This window comes from Bison bison, unplaced genomic scaffold (genome assembly GCF_000754665.1).
Source record: "Bison bison bison isolate TAMUID 2011002044 unplaced genomic scaffold, Bison_UMD1.0 scf7180017864371, whole genome shotgun sequence".
NCBI lineage: Eukaryota > Metazoa > Chordata > Mammalia > Artiodactyla > Bovidae > Bison > Bison bison.
Window position 1 is genome coordinate 9,728,612 of NW_011494943.1, and position 7,011 is coordinate 9,735,622.

Consider the following 7,011-nt stretch of genomic DNA (forward strand, 5'->3'; position numbering starts at 1 on the left):
TTTTTTTTTTTTTAAAAAGGGCAAATGACTTGAGTAGACAGTTTGGCAAAGAAGAAATACAGCAAACAAGCCAATGAAAAAATGCTCAATATCATGTCACTAGGAAAATGCAAACTAAAACCACTATGACATATCCCCACTAAAGCTGGTAAAACCAGAGACTGACCGTACCAAGTATTAGCAGGGATGCACAGCAGCAGGGACTCGGGGTGTTGCTGCTGAGAATGTGAGGGACAGCTTACTTGAAAACGTCTGGTGTTTCCCTCAAAGATGCCCTCGCTCTACAACCTAGCAACCCTGTTCCTGGGTACTTACCAAGAGGTTTAAATGGGACCACTTGTCCACACCGAGACTTGTCCATGCAGGCTCGTCACAGATCACTCAGAACAGAGAAAAACTGGTGGATGGATTGAGAATGAAACGCCTCCCAGCATCTAATGATTCACGCAGCAACGTGGGGGCAGCACAAGGGCAGCCGGCCAGGAGCTAACCCAACTGGGAGACCTCAGAGAGGGCGATGCAGCCATGAGTGTTGGGCGGCAAAGGACTTCTCTCAACCTTCTTGTTATGGTGATTTCTCAATAAGCCTGCCCCAGGAGAGGACAGCTGTGACTGGACACTTTCCACCCTGGCCTGGGCTCGGCTGGGGCACCAGGATGGGGGCAGAGGGCCCCTCTGCTGCTGGCTTTGGACCTCAGTCCGTGTCCCTGCACCTCGGGGCGGGGCTTTCTCGTGGTCCCGCCTCTCCCAGGAGTAGGCTATCTCCTCGCGTGCCTCCTCACAGGCAGAGGGCCTCTGCTCCTCCAGCCTCACCCTCCAGCCTCGGTCTCCATCTGTGTTTTCTGCTGCTCCCTCAGTGACTCCAGGCTTTTGTTCTGTAAAGGAGAGCTTTGAGGGCTTCGAGGAAGCTTTCTCGGCTGCCTGCCCCGCCCCGCCCCGTGAGCACGGCGCGGTCCCTGCGGAGGGCCCCGGGGGTCTCGGCACTCACGGCTCTTGCCCTCAGCTGCCCTGCTCCGTGCGTGCCTGCCGCGCTTCACTAGAAGTGAAGGGCTCACCTCCTGCCCAGCTCTGCCCCATGACCCACTCTCCTGCCCTCCTTGGAGGCCTGTCTGTCTTAGATCTCAGGCAGCTCCTTGATGGGCTTGGAATGATTTTGTAGATCTGTCTAGACTTCTTCTGTTAGGATGAGGGTGTGACTCTTTCCAGCTTTCTGCGTCCTAAGTGAAAGCCAGAATATCTAGCTTACGGATTAAAAAAAATTGGAAGGTTGAGGGAGTGACAAAATGTGAACAGCTGGAAATACTGGGCAGTAGGAATATGGGCTTTTGGTATTATTCCTCATGCTTCTTCGTATTTGTAAAATTTCAGGGACTTCCCTGGTGTTTCAGTGCTTAGGTCTCTGTGCTTCCACTGCAGGGGCATGAGTTCCATCCCTGATCAGGGAGCTAAGATAACCTCAAGCTACACAGTGAGGCCCCCAAATTTAAAAATAAATAAAAATGAAAATAAAATTTCAACAATAGAAACAATGTTTATATTAATTTATATTTAAATATACATTTATAATAAATATATTTATATTGTTTAAAATATTTATAATAATTTTGTAATATTTATAGACTTCCCTGGTGGCTCAGACGGTAAAGTCTCTGTCTACAATGCAGGAGACCTGGGTTCGATCCCTGGGTTGGGAAGAGCTCCTGGAAAAGGAAATGGCAACCTACTCCAGTATTCTTGCCTGGAAAATCCCATGGATGGAGGAGCCTGGTAGGCTACAGTCCATCGGGTCGCAAAGAGTCGGACACAACTGAGTGACTTCACTACTATAACATTTATAAATATATTCGGGGCTTCCCAGGCAGCGCTAGAGGTTAAAGAATCTGCCTGCCAATGCAGGAGATGTAAGAGACATGGGTTCGATTCCTGGGTGAGGAAGATCCCTTGGAGAAGGGAATGGCAACCTACTCCAGTATTCTTGCCTGGAGAAGTCCATGGACAGAGGAGTCTGAAGGGCTATAGTCCATAGGGTCACACAGAGTCAGACATGACTGAAATGACTTAGCACGCACGCATAAATATCTATTTATAAATAAACAGTAAACATTTATAAATAAGTACCACTGCTGCTGCTGCTAAGTCGCTTCAGTCGTGTCCGACTCTGTGCAACCCCAGAGACCGCAGCCCACCAGGCTCCCCCATCCCTGGGATTCTCCAGGCAAGAACACTGGAGTGGGTTGCCATTTCCTTCTCCAATAAATAAGTACATATGATGTCAATTCAGAGGCAAACTGGACAGAGCTGTGGGTGACCTGGGAACCCACCTCTTTTGGTTGGCCTTTGAAGTTGGGGGCACAGCCTCGTGGGACTGAGTCCTTCACCTGTGGGATCTGATGCTGCCTCTGGGTATGTAGTGTCAGAACTGAGTTACACTGGCGAGCATCCAGCTGGTGTCATGGAGGGCTGCTTGGCTGGGGACAACCCCCACACATCTGGTGGCAGGTTAAGGAGAGACTCACAGGAGGTAGAAGCAGCGTCATCCTAATACATCGCCCATATTTTCTCTCTGTGGACATTTCTAGAGCCAACCTTTGAAGGTAAAGTTTAAGCTACAGACAAGGATATAAGCAGTAGTTGCTTGGAAAGTTTCACCGAGGCCAATTACACAAGACACACACCAACCAAAGTAAGTGTTTGCATGTAGCCACATCCTCTTTGCCCGGAACCTGTACTTACCTAGGAACAGGCCAAGGGCCGAGTGTATTTGAGGTTTGGACTCTGCTCCCTGGGAACTGACTACCTCTAAGAAATATTTGGTGACTTGGACTATTTCCTCACTTCCTTATATTTCAATCCAGAGACCAAGTCAAGGAAAAAGTCACCTGGTCTCCAGGGCTTCTTCTTCTGTTTCAATAGGCTCCCCAGACCCAGCGTCCATCCTTTGCACGCCTGAACTTCAGTGGGGTCTCCCCCGTGCGGTGGGCACCTGGAGGAAGGCAGATGCCCTGGTTTAACATCCGGCATATGCCACCCCCACGGGGGCCCTTCTGTCCCTCCTCCCGCAGCATCCAAGGGAGTCCCCAGCACTGCTGAGCAGACCTGCAGCATCATCCTCCAGTCAGTGCAGAAGGTGGCACCTGAAGTCTGGGGAAAGGGTGCCCAGTAAGATGTGAGCGTCATCCACAGGCAGATACTTTACAGGTGTGGATGGATCTGGTGCCAAACTGAGTCAACCGTGTCGCATGTGCCCGGGAAGAGCCAATGCCATCGGGGCAGGCTGAGCATGTGAGTCTGTAAAACAGATGAAAGGACGTGAGGTCCAGCTCTTCCCCTGCACATCTGCTAAGATTCGCTTCAGCAAATTCTTCCCCAGAGTGAGGGGTTTCTTCCCAGGTTTCTCTGTGCCATCTGTGTGAGCCAGGGTTCTCCAGAGGAACAGAAGCAACAGACCCCAGAGCTTGCTTCCTCTCTCTCCAATGGGTGAAGACACCGCAAAAGGCAAGACAGCCTTACCAGGAACTGAGTTGCTGCCACCTTGACTTTGGACTTAGAGCCTTCAGAACTGTGAGGAATAAGTTTCTGTTGTTTTGACCACCAGGTCTGGGATATTTTTGTTGCAGTAGCCCAAGCATGTGTGTGAGTGTTAAGTTGCTTCAGTCGTGTCTGATTCTTTGCAACCCTATGGACTGTAGCCTGCCAGGCTCCTCTGTCCATAGGATTCTCCAGGCAAGAATACTAGAGTGGGTTGCCATGCCCTCCTCCAGGGGATCTTCCCGACCCGAGGATCAAACCCACATCATTTTATGTCTCCTGCATTGGCAGGTGGGTTCTCCACCACTGGCACCACCTGGGCAGCCTGTAGCCTAAGCAGGCTAAGATAAATAGGTCTATTTAAAGATTATCTCTTCTCTGAATAGGTATGGATCACATAGGGAGCAGACACGGTGAAGAAGCAAACTTTAAGCAAGGCCTCCTCCCTTTCCAATCCACCTGGCGCCTCTGAGCTCCGAGGACAAAGGTTCAGACGGGAACTGTTTAACCTGGGGCCGTGGAGGGACTCAGCCCCAGGAGACTCCACCCACTTTTCATCTGGGGCTTCCTGTGTACTTTTCTAGGGCAGACCATCCGTAGCATGTATTAGCTTCAGGGAAGGTCCCAAGGCCCACAGGTAATAAGAACCACTTCTCTGTAGGCTCTGGGTGATATAGATACAAAAACTTGCCAGATGTGGACCTTTCCCTGCGAAGAAATGACAGTTTCTCACGTGGAAGGGGCTGATGCATGAAGTTCGGCGTTCTCAACAGGGGGTGGTATCTTCACCCCGACTCATAAAACAGAAGGAGACGCAGCTTTAATTCCTAGAAGATGCTCAGGGAGCCTTCAGACAGGGGCACTTGATGCCTGCAGGCGAGACTGGCTGAAAACGTGACGCTCTTGGAACCCTCGTTGGCTGCGCCTGAGCAAACATGCCCCGCCGTGGTGTCAGGTCCATGTGGCTGCTGAAAGGAGGGTCTATCCACCCCGCCCCCTCGATACAGGGTGATCTCTTTAGAGGGACCACATTCTGCTGATGGCTGGGGAGACGGTGCTGAAGCAGACAGGCTGGCCTGCACAGACACTCACCCTCAGAGCCCCCCAGTGTTCAAAGGCTGAGGTCAGCCTGCAGAGAGTGTGGCCCCTATAGAGACTGGGGCAGCGAGGAAAGCAGAGCCCATTGAGAGTAAGGTGTAAGAGCTAGATGGCCCCCCACCCCAGGTAAAGTCAAGCCCTGAATGATGGGAGAAGCCCCCGGAGAGCTTCCAGAAGGGCCTCTCGTGCTGGACTGAGACTGAGCCAGTCTGAGATCATCAAGCTGGTGTAGGACCAGGCAGCACTCCCCTCCCCACCCTCTGGAGGTTGTTTTGAGAGCACAAAGTGAGGAAAGTGCCCATGGATTTTGCCTAGGTTGAGAGACAAACCGCTGTGAAATTAAAATTCAGTGTCATCACGGGAAACTCGGCAAGCAGCACAATTAAGAGCGTTACTTTCCAAACAGAAAAGAAAGAGTCAGCATGATGTGAATCACAACAGGGAGAGTCCAGGGAGTGGTACGGAATTTGGGATGAAGGCTGGGAGGACTCCTGAGGATGAGGTGGGGAGGGGCCCAGTTGGGACTTTAGGGATGAGCAGAAGCATCCCAGGAAGAGGGAGATAGGGGGAACTTGCAAGCAGAAGGCAGAGTGACTTGAGGAGCTGGGAGACAGACAGTCCCTGAGAACCGGGCTAAGAATCCAGAGGCTGGAGGGAGGAAGGAACCAGGAAAGGGGCAAGAAAGAGCCAAGAGTGGGAGACAAGCAGGTCCAGAATCCTGGAGGAAGAAACTGGAGCTGCCCAGAGGGGCAGAAACAGCCTTGAAGTGAGGCAGGGCTGTGCTCACCCAGGTCACCAGAGAAAAGTGGATAGACCACCTGCAAGGGAGTGCCGAGCACAAGGTCCAGGAGGTGCTGTGTGCTCTGGACACCTGCAGAGATGGAGAGGCTGCAGGAAAGGGCGCTGGCCTCATGGTCCAAACTGGCAGGTCATGAATCCACTCGAGCAACACCCAGGAGCACATGTTATCACCTGGCAGGATGCTAATTTTTTTAGGTGGTAGTCAGGGACCTCCCTGGTGGCTCAGATAGTAAAGAATCTGCAATGCCAGAAACCTGGGTTTGATCCCTAAATCAGGAAGATCCCCTGGAGAAGGGCATGGCCACCCATTCCAGTATTCTTGCCTGGAGAATCCCATCAACAGATGAGCTGGGGGGCTACAGTCCATTGGGGTCACAGAGAGTCGGACACAACTGAGCGACTTTCACAGGGATAGTAAAGAAATAAAAAGGCCAGGACACAGGTGCTCAATAAATTGTAATTACGTCTTGCTTAAGAGCATTAAGATCAGAGGAGACTGTGTATGACAATCATTGACGATGTAACACTAAGGATGCTGGCCAGGAAGATGCTAAGCAGAATCCTGAAGCATCAGGAAATATAAATAGATTTGTTTCCATTGAGTTTGTACAAAGACCTAAACCAAGAGCAGAAAGGTGATTCCATGTGATACAGTGTGGTGAACCAAGAGGAAGGTTGGATTAAGGAAGATAAGGCTAGTCCGGCAGCAGGCCTCTGGTCCCCCTCGGTACAGAACTCGAGTTCTGGTGCCCGAGTCACGTGACCATCTGTGGCTAACGGGGCCAAGGTTTTCTACTGTCTTCCACGCAGTGGGTCGGGTCACACACAGTGGATCGCTCGTATCAACCAGGTTAGGAAACATCTCACTCCAGGTAGAAGCTGGAAATCTAGCAGAACCCTCGGTTGGAACGGAGAGAGACACACTTCACAGCAAGACCTGACGATAGAGCTGCTGCCGGCCTGTCTACATTCGAGTCAAGACCCTCCAGAGAGGGGATCGCGGTTCCGTAATGTGAGTGAGACAAGGACCTCCCCGGAACAGAGAGGCAGAGTCCAGGGTGTCACGTAGCCTGGAGTGGCGGGCTGGCTGTGTGCTTTGCTTGCTGTGCCCACACCCAAATAACCTATGAAAGGAAACGCATGGCAGCATTTATCACTCGCGCGTCCTCCCCTCCTCAGAGCGTTTCCTTTCCACCAAGGTTCCTTTTGGCGCCCTTGGGAGGGGTCTGATGTTCTGCGGTACAAATGGGCAGCAGCTTGGTGTGTCCACGCATCACTTTTTTTTTAATAATTTTTTTTTGAGTTTTGGCTCTGCTGGTCTTTGTTGCTGGGCTCAGGCTTTCTCTAGTTGCATCAAGCAGGGGCTGCTCTCTAGTTTTGGTGTGAAGGCTTCTCATTGCAGTGGCTTCTCTTGTTGCAGAGCTCGGGATCAAGGGCTCTAGGGCTCAGTAGTTGTGGCTCATGGGGCTTAGTTGCTTCACGGCATGTGGGATCTTCCCGGACTGGGGATTGAACGCGTTATCGTCTGCATTGGCAGACAGATTCTTTACTGCTGAGCCACGAGAGAACCCCCAAGCAGCACGT